Source organism: Pempheris klunzingeri, chromosome 5 (assembly GCF_042242105.1).
Source record: "Pempheris klunzingeri isolate RE-2024b chromosome 5, fPemKlu1.hap1, whole genome shotgun sequence".
NCBI classification, from domain to species: Eukaryota; Metazoa; Chordata; class Actinopteri; order Acropomatiformes; family Pempheridae; genus Pempheris; species Pempheris klunzingeri.
In genome coordinates this window covers 4256498-4271274 of record NC_092016.1, presented here as the reverse complement: position 1 = coordinate 4271274, position 14777 = coordinate 4256498, and the positions used below count along the sequence as shown (strand labels likewise).

Here is a 14777-nt window from a genome sequence, read left to right as displayed (position 1 = left end):
GAATATTTTGTCTCTTAATCCTTCAAGTACACTCCATTGTCCACATAGCTATGCCATTATGTAAACAGTCAAATTATGTCCATAAAAAGCAGGCTTAATGCAGTATTTAATGGAAACAAACAATTACAGCAACTGGCAATCTTTGCATGTTGGCAGTTACTCAACATTAAAATAATTACGTTTTAAGACAGCTGAACTTTCTGTTGGTTATTGAAAATACTGTGCCATTCATGCAAGATGTTTCATGAATTCTACAGACAGGAGGGTTTTTTTGTACATTTCAGCCTCTGTAGATCATTTTGTAATTTTGCTAAACTTTTAACTAAAGTTCATATTGACTTCTGATGGATTTGTGGTTTTGATGGATTTGGGACAGATATATCTCTATATCGTCAGCATCATGGTAGTGTCGCAGATAACGTGTAGTTTAAAAACAGGAATAAAACAAGACAAGTTAGAATAGAAGAGGACCAAGACCAGAACCCTGAGGAACCCCACAAGTAGCAAAATGCATTAACTATGATATGAGCAAAAGTATTAAAGCCAGCAGAAAGTGATGTCAAAACAATACATCAGACTGATGACACTTTGAGTGCAGTTTCTGTGTTACGTATGGACCACTGGCAAATCTTGGACAGAAAGGTTTCTTCAGGAGGGTCTGAGTAACAGCTGGATTAAAAATGTAACCTCTGAGAAAACGGAGCCAGTATCAAATCCAAGTCACAAATTAGGTAATACAATGTTTTACAATGTAGGTAACATATCTAAAGCAGAGAATGGCACATTAATAACATCAACAATGATGTGAAAATGTGTGAACAGTCAAGTTAAATTTCTATGCATTGTCTTTCTTAACTCAAATCTCTACATCAGAACTCACTCTGCCATCACTCTTTCTCCTCACCTCTTTTCACCTCTGATCTATATCAGCTTAACGCACATACAGCTTGCCATCTGACAAACAACTTACGGGAGGTAATACGCTGTTTAACAGCAGGAGCTGATGCAGCAGCCACATATCCTCTCACTTTAAGCCACTATCCTTATTATCACATTGGTTACCTTTGACCTCTATGGAGTTGAACATAACGCCACGGTGAAGCACAAATAAGCTTGTTATACAAGTTTTAAGCCATGTTGTGCTTCATCCTCTCCATATAGTTGACGGAAGCTGTAAACAAGGGGAAATCCCATTATCTTAAGAATATGGATGAAACTATGGGAGGCCCTTTTTCCATGGAATACAGATAGTGTCTGTTTTTGAAATCATCTAAGACGTACATTAGGTAGCACCTAAACGAATGCAAATATGTTTACTGTGCTTTGCATCAAATAAATGAAACAGATTAACCGATCAAAGTGGGTTAATTTTCCAAAGGGTCAAGTTTCAAAAGTATCATTGACAGTGAAGTCTATTTCAGGGTGACATCAACAGTAGAAAGTCATGATAGAAGCCTGTGGTGATACGACAGCTGCCCTCGCACATTTTTCAGAGTGATTGCATTAGCCCTGAGGCTAGCAGTAGAAAAAAGCTTCAATAAGTCATTACAGGACTCAAGGGTCTTACAGCATGAAGAACAATAATCAGACATCGATGTTTGCTGTTTTTCAGTGTTGTTAATTTACTGCATTTGTCTATCACTGCTACACATTTATAATTCAGAAAATGCTGAGCTGAAAGGACATGATGGCACAGAGGGACTCCATTTCTGTGACACATAGAAGTGAAGAAAGATTCAGTTGTTGATTTGGCAATGCATACAGTAAAAACGCGAAGGCATTATAGACCATGCACATGTTCTTAATTGGAATAAAAATCACTACAATTCTAAAAAGCGAAAAATCTTTGTGGCACTGCTGCAGGGACATAACGACAGGAGATACTCATATACCAACTGTAAGGCCCTGCAAAGGACTAGCAAAACTGCATTATTTGTATATTTGTAAACTACATTTATAAAAACATTTCAGTGTTAGATTGTATCCTCATAATGGAAAAATAAAATCATTTAAAACTTTGATGTAAAACCAAGAATCAGAATCAAACAAGGAGCTCTAGAGTGTAACATCATCTGCAGGAGCATCCAAACAGGTGGCTTTTAGAGCGCCCAGGAGGCGCGAAAGCCTGCTAATCCTAGATTAGGACTGACAGGTCGTTTCACTAGATGCCCCCTTTGTAATCCCAGTTGCCTCTCTATCCTCTGACAATGAGCTTTGTTCCCTATTTGAGAAAGAGCTTTGAGGATTTCCTCCGCTTTGTTAGCATGAAATGGCTGCATTATTCAGATACATGCTACTTTCGGTGAGTCGAAAAAACAACATATTTTCATTAAATTATTGACCGGCCTAAATGTGTAATGTGTACAGATGGTTCTAACAAGTCATCTGTGCTCAGAACACAGGATTTCATTTCTACTCATCTTGGCAGTGTATAACATGTGTCGAGAGTCAAGAGAAAAAGTGGAAATGTGTAGGAAGCAAATTACATTTTTTATCTGGTATTCACATGACACTCTTATCCAGATGGTCTTAGGGTGAGTGCAGCACTCCAATAAGATTACATTTTTAGATTCAACAATAGCATAAAATGATGTTGGCATACTTTTACAATCAAAGATATTAAATTCATGCTGTTAAACAAAAAGGTGTTCAGCCTTGATTTAAAAGAACTGAGAGTTGCAGCAGACCTGCAGTGTTCTAAGAGTTTGGTGCACATATATATATGGAGCATAAAAAGTGAATGCTGCCTCTTCTTGTTTAGTTTTGACTCTGGGGATAGAAAGCAGTCTGAGAGGTCTGGATGGTTCAAAGCAAAGCAGCAGATCAGACATGCATTTTGGCCCTAAACCATTCAGTGCTTTATAAACCAACGGTAGCGATTTGAAATCAATGCTTTGACAGACATGGTGCCAATGTAAATATCTGAGAACTGGAGTCATATGGTCTCTCTTGGTCTTGACTTTTTAGGGAGGCCTGTAAAGACACAGTTACATTAGTTTTTCCAACTCCTGCTGAGACAAGTCCTTTAATCCTTGATATATTCTTTAAGTGACAGCAGGCTGACTTAACTGTCTTAATGTGGCTGTTGAAGCTTAGGTCTGAGTCCATGACCACACACACATTTTTGGTTTGGATCATGGTTTTAACATTAGGGTTTGAAGCTGAATGCTCACTTTTAATCTTTCTTCCTCCGACCACAATTATTTCTGTCATTGTTTGATTAAAGATTTAAAAGGTTGCACAGCATTTAGGTGGCCTGTAGATAGTTAGGAACGATGATCAGTGAACTCCAAGAGGGTGGAGATGGGGAAAGGGTGTCTGGAGAGGAGAGAGACCCGGGTGAGGTTTGGGTGGGTGAGAAAGGTGGATCCTCAGATGCGTTTGTTGGTGAGGGAGGGGATGGTGTGCTCTCATGTGTCTCATTATTAGAGCTGTATTGAGGGCTGAGGTGGCTCCCCATCACAGTTTCTGCCATGCTGTGTCATCTTGTCTTCTTGTTTTGATTCCGTGGCAGGGGGAACAGATATAGGTGACGCAGGAAACAAATAGGTTAGAGATGAATAGTGTTGCTCTTAACATTTTAAGGCAGTCTCCATCTGCCTTGAGAAATGGATGTGGTCCCAGAGGAAGTTGAAATTGTCAATAAAATGAACTGAGAGGACGGTGCATGCATTTGAAAGTCATGTGAATCTCTCAACTGTTCTTCTGACAAGTGGCAGAGGGTCACCTCAGTATTCACACAGCTGACTGTGATCAACAGATCAGTAAAGTCTTGTTTCAGGACTTCGTGGCATCATTTGACTCTTGAGTTTGGTTTGCAGCCACGATACACAATGCATGATTTTTTTTATCTCATATCACAGCAGTCACAATCAGAGTATGAGGACCAGTCATCAGCTTTCCTGGTAACCTTTTTACGGTCTGAGTTACTTTGAGTCATTACCCTGCTGTGTGAGGATGAGAGGTTCTCCGGGTCAATGTTATTTTGTGTTGAGACTAATGACTAGACTGAACACAGACAGAACACTGACCTACAGTATCTGAAACATCTTACATCCTACATGGCCTGATTCTGATAATGCTAATGTATCCTGTAATGAAATTAGAGTTTCATTTACTGTTGACTTCCTTTTGTCAACTCTGAACGAGAAAGTCTATCAGATCCTAAAGATGATAAAATTAACTGAAGTTGCAAAGTAGATTTTAATCAACATAACAGGTGTAGAGGAGGTAGAGGAGGTAGAGGAGAGTAGAGCGGGCAGTGAAGCACCATGAAAACTTCTTCTCCTCTACAGCAACAGTTGTCTTGTTTGGCAGTTGGTGTCACGTCAGTGTCTCCCGGCATGTCGAGCTGTCACAATCCAGACTAATCCTTTCCACGGCGTGTCCCCAGGTCTGGCTGAAGCCACTTGTTATAGAGTGTATGTGAGTGTGTTTAGCTGTATATGTGTATTATGGGAAACAGGCTGGGTGATTTGAAACAGTTATGTGCGATTCAATAAGATAAATCTGATTTTAGTGGCCTGTACACCTGTAGGGTAGAAATGTTGGAGATGTTGCAGTTCTGTGGCTCGTTCATGGTAGCTGAGAGAAAGCAGGGCGAGTAAAGCGAATAAGTCATGCTCTACCATTCTCTGAAATATGAACACGGGAGAGAGCATGTAAACACACATGTACGAGAACACATGCTCATAGTCACATTGTGCACCGCTGGGGATCAATAAAGGTTTATCTCATTCTTCAGTGTAGGGAGGTGTGAGTGTGTGCTGCAAGGGCAGAGCCTCTCTATACTGCACAAGGTAGCCATTGTCTTTTACCGGCCCACAGCGAACATACATTGTTCACAGTGCACAAGGCCTCACTTCAAACCAAGTAGAGTGTTAATCTGACCAATCACAGCACCCGTTATTCACACAGACTTAAGCCCTTGAATCAGGGCAAATATTTAAGACTCAGGTGGGATTGTTCAGTCCAACATGACTGACGTCAAGCGTGGAAAGTCTGGCAGTTGTGCATCAGGCAATAAACCTTTCATATCAATAACTTTCTATTGTGTTGCTCAATCTAAATAACACGGTAGCATTTAAAACAGTAGCGATCCTATTGCACAGACGTTTCATAGAAGCTTTTACATTTGTTGTTGCTCCGAACAGCCGATGTTGATAGGTCTTTAATGAGAAAAATATTCTGGCACAGAAGCAGCACGCCGCATGTTTTCAGTTAGCTCGGAATAAATAAGAGAAGAATTGTATGGTGAAAGCAACAAAAACACAACACCACAAGCAACGACACAATCAGCAACACAACAGTCCATAGAAGCAGAAAAAAAAAAAAGAAAGAAAGAAAGAAGAAGAACTGGAATAGAAGGATTGCTTCTTTAAGTGAATGTATGAACAGCCCCTCTCTTTGTTAGATGGACTGTTTCTCATCCAGCTGTTCTGATTTTTATCGCATTAAGTATCACATCTCGACAAACCTCTCGTGATACTCACACAAGAATTTTACAGTTGCTGGAGAGGAATAGCATTTTTAATAAAGCTGGATGAAGATACTCTTGTTCTTCCTCCCTCTCTCTCTCTCTCTCTCTCTCTCTCTCTCTCTCGCTCTCATTTCAGCCATTTCTCTCTCCATCACAGCACCGGGCTTGCAGGCTGTAAATCACAATTAGGGGGTTCATTAGATATGGCTGATTTATTAAGACCCAGGGCTTGTCTCTGGGCCTTTCAGCCATATATTAGCTGACTACAAGATCTCATACATAGTTATGAGACATGCTGTTTACTGTATGGCTTATAGGGTCATATGCCAATAGACATTAATTATTGAGTAAGACTCCATAGGTTAAATTAATAGCATCTCAATGATAAATCATTTACATTTGTATATTTTTTCTTCGGTGATGCCTGTACGCAGCACTTTTGGCTGCATATCTAAACGGGCATCTTTTGATAACGACAAATTGGCAACTGCATCAAAAATCTGTCTCTATTATCAGCAAGTGATCCAGCATTTGAAAGGGAGCCAAGCATTCTGGAGCCTCATCCAAAGGCTTTAACAAACATACTCTAAAGCTGCTTGCCCTCTTGAACACGCACACATAAATTTGGCCTGTGTTCATATCACAGTTACTCCAGTCTTAAGTGTCCCTGGCTCACATAATACAGCTTTGTTTCCCCTGTAAATCAAAGCGCATTTATCACACCGCATATCAGCTACTGTCAACAATCGCCTGTAAACACAGGACCCAGATAAGGTGGTGTATATACTCTTTCACGTCAAAAAGTAATGCTGTCTTAGCATGCTATGTGCACAAATACCCCGTTTTCTGCTATATATGCTCTGCAAAAGCCGCATGACTGAGTACAATAACGTACCTAACATCAGGAACGAACAGCGACAAACATCCTGAAAATGTAATCATCAGCTTTTGATTTCCAAAATGCACACCCAACTCATCTCTCTCTCTTACTGTCTTTTTCTCCAACATACCAGAGTGCCTGCTCATCCCCTGGCACCTAGTGGGCCGGATCATTAAACCTCAACTATAGCAATAGTTCTGGATTAGTTGCAGCTTGAAAAGGTGAGCTCTGACTTGTTCTGGCCTATTTATAGTCAGTGTGAAATCTTATTGTTAAGAATAGAGGAGGGTTTACAGACACCGAATAGACGGGATGAAGAGGTGGAGAGAGTCTTGGCTCGGTCAAAACCCTTCCTGTTCTTAATCTCGACACTGATCTGGTTGGAGGAGAGATCAATTGCCCATTTGTTGACATAAAGAGGAACATCCCATTCAAAATCTCTCTCAGGTGTGTGTTTTTGAAAAGAACTAGTAGATGCTGCCTTTTTCAGTTTATACTAACATTTTATTATTAGCCTTTTGGTTATGGAACATACTTAATTTACAGAAAAGCATTAGTTATGACATCCTTGAACAGAATTTAACACATTAATTAATAAAGAAATTATAAAAAGCAACAAAACAATTTTTTCTTATTGATTAACTAATAATTTTAGTTGTAATTAATTTGCACACTCAAGATTGGAGCAATTTCTTAGACACATAAATGCGCACAGCAGTTAACAGTAAGTGTAATTAAAGCTTTCAAGCTCAGGCATGTATCCACACACACACACACACACACACATGCTTGCGCACTTTCCTCTCGCTGACTCCTGGTACATGACTAATTGACGGTGACAGAGAACAAAGGAGGAGATTAGGGGATTGAGTGTGTGACACACAGGCACAGGTCGGAGGGAGGTTTAGTCTCAACTGTGATTATGGACGGACAGGTGTCACCAGAGGACGCAGTCAGGGACGACACCTCTAAACCCTGCTGGGCTGCTCCTTCCCGTCCCAGTAGGTCAGGCCTGCCGAGTGCTTTATCAACATTCCTAAACATCGACTTGCCACCAGCGTCATTAGGACTAATTCAGGTGCATTTGCTGAGCAGACAAAAGCAGAAGAGATGAAGCACTGCAGTAAGTGACATGATCTCTCAGGATGCGACGACTCCACTCAGAACAAGCACAGGTTTGATAAAACAAAAAAACCAGGCACCAGGTTTCATTGCCTTCATTTCATTTTTTAAAGATTGAAATATTATGGCCTCGTCGTTGATTAGAAGCATTTAAATTGTTAAACTGAAACAAAGACTTGAACCTTGTTAATCCTGGATAATTCTCATTTCTAAGCCTATTCTAAAAACGTATTGTCAATTCATAGTATGAATTACAGCTCAATTGTCCACTTGTTATCTTCTGAGCTTTGAGAAACATTGCGTGATTAGTTTTAGTTGTCCAACCTCTTTATCAGCATAGCCTCTAATTGCTCGACGGCTCGGCTTGATTTTGAAGCTAACCAGGAGCGATGTCATCCCTCCTTCTCCCTACAATGGGGCTCATTGGATTAGGTTCGAGCAGGCTTTGTTAAAAGCTGGTGCAAATCTAATCAAGGAAGAGACCTCAATTATGCTAGCATGTACTTAAACGATCAGATCACTAAAAATGGAGGAGGGGGTTGGCCAGTGTAGGAATGCAATCAGCAGCCATTAAGGCCAGTTAATTTTGGCTGATGGCAGCTTTTAAATGAGTTGCAGGATTTTTACTGTAATGAGAATACAGTAATTATGAGGAGGATGTGATGTTGCTGGTGTTTGGTAGTGAGCTGCATTCAGGGTCCGTAAAATAGCGTTCCCAAATGTGAAATTGCCACAAGTCTGTCAGGAACAGGTGTTAGCACTGCAGCAGGAACATTGTTGCAGAGGTGGTGCTTTGTGCCCTGACCTTCCGTCTTTCTACCTACACAGCTGCATTCAAGCACAAGCTATTTAAAACCCACTTTTTTTTTTTAAATGAGGTGTTGAAGCCTGCTGAAAAGCTGAAATTAACCTTTGTCCAGCTACGGCATGTCGAAGAATGTAAAAAGGTGAAGAGGGATATTGTTTGGAGAGAATAATATGTTGGATCGCCGTGATCTAAGGACCAGGTGGTGTCCCCTGTATACCAGAGCACAACAGCTGAGATTGACCCTGACCTCTGACCTCCATGACCCATGACAGTTAAAAACAGGAAGCAATTATCCTGAATGTCAGCGAGTCTGGTGGAATTCCTAAACAGGAGTCCAGAAGTCCAAGCAGATAACAGTTGTCACCAGTGAAATGAGAAAAAATTCCTGAGTGGAAACATGTCAGTGCAGTTGAGCGTACACTTACAGTGTGTGTGTGTGTGTGTGTGTGCACATGCGCACACATGATAGCTGGGTTGGTTTCTTTGCTGCCAGTTTTGAAAGTAGAAACTTTTCTTAGAAACACATAAAACCGTTTGTACTTGGTTTTTATCCATAATGAAACTTTTTAAATAGCAACTAAAATACATCAAATGAATAATGAATCTCTTCATTCTGCAACCGTTCAGGACAAGACTTGAAAATCCTTGACTAATTGCAAAATTAACAGATTTTGTAAGTGTTACTGGTAAATTCTTGAAAGATTTCTCGCTGTTTCTGTCAATGTAACGTCTTGAAATCAATCAAATGATTTTCTTGCTAAGGAAAGTGCATTAAAACTGCAGCTTTTCAAATGATTTTTTGAAAGCACAGAACAAAACAAAGAAAGCTCACTTGTTTACAGTCATTCATCATAGAAGGTTACACAGAATTATTAACTCGAAAGCTAAAAGATAAAACATAACCAAGAGTCCAGTATCACTGTAAGAAAGGATCCAAGAAACACGTTTACTCTTGTTTCACTGCAACATTTTCCTTGTTCTCCTCCAATTTCAGCCTTGCCAATTCCCCATGTACTACACTTCATTCCACTGCCAACTCCTTCACTTGGCTGGGGAGTGTGTGTGTGTGTGTGTGTGTGTGTGTGTGTGTGTGTGATTGCTTTTTCTGAAGCCACCAGCACTGAAGTCGCTAGCCATTTTTTCATCAGAAGGTTAATACTTAAAAACTGTCATGTGAGAAGATGGTTTTATGTCCTGTTAACAGAACATCTGGGGTCTTTTGTCAGGCAGAGGAGGGAAACTGATGAAGACTTCAGGATGTCACCTCATAATTCTAGTGATCGTATCTATTACATTTGCGCATATATAAACCGCTGTCGTTCTCACATCAAGTCAAGTAGATGTTTCAGAGTAACTTTCCATCTCCTGTCACACATCTAAGGCACACTTCCACAACCTTAAAATGCGCTGGTTTGACACTCAAAAACTGTCCGTTTTCCATGTTTAAAGTCCTGTGACATGATAGGTGACACCTCATGATGGTAGAATGAGTTAAACTTTAGTATTTACACCATAAAGAGTAACGAGTCACAAACAGCAATGTCCCTCCATCCTGTCTTCCCACCTACCACCACTGTCCACTGTTTCGACTCTACACCATCAGATCCAACATCTCACCCTCAATCACTGACATCATAATTCCCTAAAAGTATATTCTTGTTCTCACTATAATTTACATAAAGGAATAATGAGTTCTCCTCCCCCAGCTGTTGAGGAGCCCTTCATCAAGGTGCCCACAGATGCTGTAGTCCAGCAGGCACCAGTTCAAACTAAGTTGCAACGGCCACCTCCAAGTAGATTTTAATGTGTGTAGCAGGCTGTTGCTGAAGGGGACTGTGCATCCCAGTAGAGTACCCTTTCCCTGGATAAATCAAAGGTTAAAATATATAACCATCATCAGGCTGCTCCCCTTCTTCACCTCCCTCCTTTCTCACTCTGCCTCCTCATCTAGCCTGCGCATTACCTCATCAGAAGAGGATCTGCCTAAAGCCGCAGCGGTCACACAACAGACAAAAGCGCTCATCTCCAGGAAGCCGCTGCCGCTGCCTGTGGTTTTGAAGAGAGGAGAAGAGAGGGGAAAAAGTGACTCAGCCCCACGGCTCCTTTCTTCTCTCTGCCGACTTAGGGATAAACGGAGGGATAAAGCACAGGGGGAGATAATATTTAGAGCAGGCCCCATTTCAAGGGCAATAGAAGAGAGAAAGTGGGGTATGAGCTTGGGTGGTTTGGGAAGTAGCCACGAGGGTCGGTCTATACTGTTACTGGCAGAGGGCCTAGCACCGTGGATTAATGTGTAAGTGGGGAGGAACCGCTGCTGGCCCGGCCCTGCCTTAGAGCCCCGGCCACTGCAGCTCCACGAGCCTCTTCAAAGCAAACCAGATGGGCCTCAGACGGGATGTTGATGAGGCATGAGTGTGCAAAACACAAGCATGCATGCAAGCACAAACACAAATAAATTGACACAGACAGAGCCTGGAAAACAACTAAATACATAACACACAAACATATGTACTTGTCTCATACGTGCTGGTGAGCTGGCACGCATGAAAGAATGTGCTGACTTGAAACAAGGCCGTAGCGGACCATTGAAGTTCAGTTCTTTTTTCCTGCCGCTAAATGGAGCTCCTTACCGCAATCTTCCAAGGCATTGAGTCCACTCTAGACCTAAGTGGACATTTCATATGTGTGGACAAATCAGATCAATTAACTGAATGTCCAAGCTCAAGGGGACATAAATGCTCACTGTTAACATAAGTTAAACTACTGAGAAACTACACTAAATTTTGTTAGACGCTGCCCATTAGCAGCACTGAATCGTCTTACACTGTAACGCTGAGCGGTTCACATACAAAGCTGAAGTAAAAAGCAGAGAAGGACATTGTTTTTGGGGAAGCCAAACAGGTAACCTCAGTGAGTTCATTAGCTCATTAGCTCATTAGCTTACCACAAATCAGCCCAATGGCTGCTTGCTGTCTGGTCACTTTTCTAACTCTTTGCAAATGACTGCCATTACAGCGACCGTGTGTGATAACAGAGCTCTGTGAATGGGCCTGTCATGATGCAAGAAGTGGCTGAAATCTTTTCTCACTGATGCTTACAGCTGTATTGAAGACTATAGTTAAGCATGAATATCTGAGATGAAAATTCATATTTGTAGACGTAGATTTATATAAAAATATAAATGCCATGCTAGAGTGACACATTGTGGAAATTTAGGGCTGACTGAGCTGTAATCTTATTCTTCTAATCTAGCACTAAACAGATGTTGGATACACAAATAAAGATGTGGATCTAATTGTCCACACTCTGTGGGTAAACACACTGTAACCAATAGGAGCCTGCTTCAGGACGAACCATGATGTCAGATCATCTAAAACATTACATTACAGTACATACAGTCTTAAAACAAGGCCTTGACTTTGCAAATCTTCCAACAAGAGCATCCTCTTCCAACCAAAGTCCTATAAAACAAAGATACCATAAATTGTTGCTGTCACGACATGATCGGTACCTTATAAAGGCTGTAATTTTGTTAGGAGGGTCCACTTGTCATCTTACCGCCACGTAATTAGATTTGAAAAGCAACTGCATGTTAAAAGACACAATAATGTGATTTCAAGTTTCCAGATGAACTGATTAAATTTAGGGAGTTTGATGGAATTAAAAGTGGGCCTAAGTGGTCCGGTTTTCCCCAATCATGACGCAATTCCTTTCTTCAAAAGCATAGCAATTAGGCTTGGCAAAAATGCATGAGCCCTGTATTAATTGCTGCCATGTTTGCACTATTTTATTACTGTTCATTCATAAAATATCATCTTCCAAAGCATCGTCAGACATTAGTGGCTCTAGATGAATCAGTCAGCACGATGAGCAGTTCAACCACAGTGACTGCTCCTCCTCAGATTGTTCTCAGATCTGAATACTTTTAGAGTGATGAAAAAGTTAAAAAAAATCAATCGTCTCCAAGAAAAAACACCCCAAGATTTTACAACAAATCTCAGTGACGCCCCAGATTTATCCTGTATCCTGTGGGAGCCATGATGAACACAAGCCATAAGTCAAGTCTTTAAAAACTGAACTGCTCGATCAACCAGCAGGACGTAGATTATTGCCCACAACAAAACACTGATGCGTGTCTGTCCTGTGAGAATCCAACAGGCCACTTGTTGACCTGGCACTGACACGGCTCAAGGGCCACAAGAGAGGGCCTTAATAAGTATTCTTAAACAGGGGGATTAGCCAGATGGTCAGATCACTCTTTTCTCCAACCTCGCCCATCTGTACATTTCGAATGCCTTCTGCTGAAACCATTGAGATCGTCCACTGCAGCCTCGCCAGCTTAATTTGGGCTAGTGTTACCTACAGCACTATTTGACTCCAGATATAATCTTTATTGCTCACAGAGAGAAAGTCCATTAAAAGGCATACTGTAGGTCCCGGCGCTGAAAGGTTCCTGGAGTGATGCCTGTGAGAGTCTTTAAAGGACCCCTTTCTTCACCCAAGTGAAAGCAGCTATTGAGGGTGCACAAGGCAGAATACTAACTGGAGTGGAGGTCTGCATTTGCTGTGAAACAAATCAAAAGCGTTCTGTATGTGCCGGTGGAGGGGAGAGAGGCAGTGGACATGCACAGAGTCAGCTACAGTTTTGCTTACATGGACTAACACACACACACACACACACACAAGCAGAAACACACACTAGACTTTGAGTGCTGCACAGCTAACACAGCCACTGATGCAAAACGTGGTGTGTTCAAACACCAGAAAGAGTTGTTCCATTCCGTTTTGAGGAAACAATGATGTGTTCTCTATGTAAGCTTATTATTTGCCGTTTGGTGGGAGCAATCATCCAAAATTCCCAACAGGGGCACAAAAGCATAAACAAACTGGCAACTAATAATGCAAGGAAATAAATACAGTTTATATCAATTAGGGAAACTCACAGGAATAAGAGACTTCAACTCCAACACCCTCTTCTCACTTGTGGATGACTTTAAAATTCATGAACGTCACCTGAAGAAGAGAAAAACAGAAGAAAATGATTGTTATCATGATGTCTTAACCACAACTTTTGTGGAGCATCACCATCAATTAAAGGGTCATTTCACCCAAATTATAAGAAAGGATGTTACACTTACGTCTTGCTATGCAGCCATATATAAAGTTTTGATTAATATGTGCAGGTTGCAAGATGTCTCTTTCTCAGATTTCTTCCTCTAACCCAGGAATTTAATTTTACAGTCACAGTTTTCAATAAAGTTAACTTCAACCAATGAAATAGCATGGGCACTGTTTCTGGAAAGAGGTGTTAAATAATAATAAAAAAAAAAAAAGAATCTTAAAGCCTGGGCACATAAAACCAAAACTATCTGCATGGCCTCATGCCACTAGAGGTGAGAGAGAATTTTTTATTTGCAATTTGGGTGAACCAACCCTTTAAAGGAAGAGTGTGTTGCCATAAGAATCAGGATACATTTTAATGAACACTGACCAAATTCTTCACATCCCAACAGCAAATTGAGGTTTGACAAAGTATGAAAATTGGAATTGGAAAGTGTTTTTGGAGCCCGGTGAGTGCACTCTCGACCCACCTGAGGTCCCTCAGTAGTGGATGTTCAACACAGAACAGAGGTCCTGTGTGAAGTCCACAGCAGAGCCAACAGAGGATCAGTGTGTTTCTCACACAGCGCTTTCATTGCACAAACACACACTCAGCCACGCAAAGTCGAACAAACGACAAACAGCGTGATTCTTGTACGTGGCTTTGAAGATGAAAAATTGGCCGCAATCTGTCGTAACACAGTTAGCGGTGCCTGATATTTTCTTTCAGAAATTGATTCAAATGAGAGCAGGAAACAAAATCACTCTCATCATATGGACAGCTAATCATTCCTGGGCTGCCTGGCTTACACAGACCACTCTGAGAGCTAACCTGGGGTCAGCCTTATTATAGCCTCACACGCACACAAGCACACGCTACAAACAGCCATTTGCTAAACCAGAGGTCATAGAAAACAAATAATAACATCAAAGAGGTCAAACTGCCGACGGAGCGCTTTGAAGGTACCGGGTTAAGGACGGGAGCGCCGTGAGCGGGCCCCAAATTGAGAGAGGGTGAGTGCAAGTCTTAATTGAAATTGGGAGGCCGCTAATTAAAGAAAGAACTGAACTGGATATGGAGAGACTTAAAGAGGGAGGCTGTGCTCACACAGGCTGCCGACAAAACCCACCGCAGCAGCAGTTCTCACTACGCTACGCATCATGACGGCGCCTTAACATAACATCTAAGTTGTACAAAGAGCGCAATACAAACGCGCCTTTGATTCCACAATTTGAGGCTAATTGAGAACAATGAAGAAAAAAAGGCAAACACTGGGCATGTATGATCTTTTATTCATGTCTTTAATCAGCCAAATGATTCTCTCTTGGATGCATTTTTCTCTCAGGGCACAATTAAGGGCAATTCTGACCAGAACAACTCAAAGGCT

General features: G+C 41.3%; 1 protein-coding gene across 2 annotated transcripts in view; it reads right to left on the bottom strand.

Annotated features, from left to right (window-relative positions):
• Positions 1 to 14777, bottom strand: part of LOC139201018 (transcription factor SOX-6-like) — a 104285-nt gene that overhangs the window by 74743 nt on the left and 14765 nt on the right. For both annotated transcript variants that reach the window (XM_070830220.1, XM_070830221.1), the window contains exon 2: positions 13233 to 13302. The gene's annotated coding sequence lies outside the window, so the exon portion shown is untranslated. The remainder of the gene's footprint in view (positions 1 to 13232; positions 13303 to 14777) is intronic.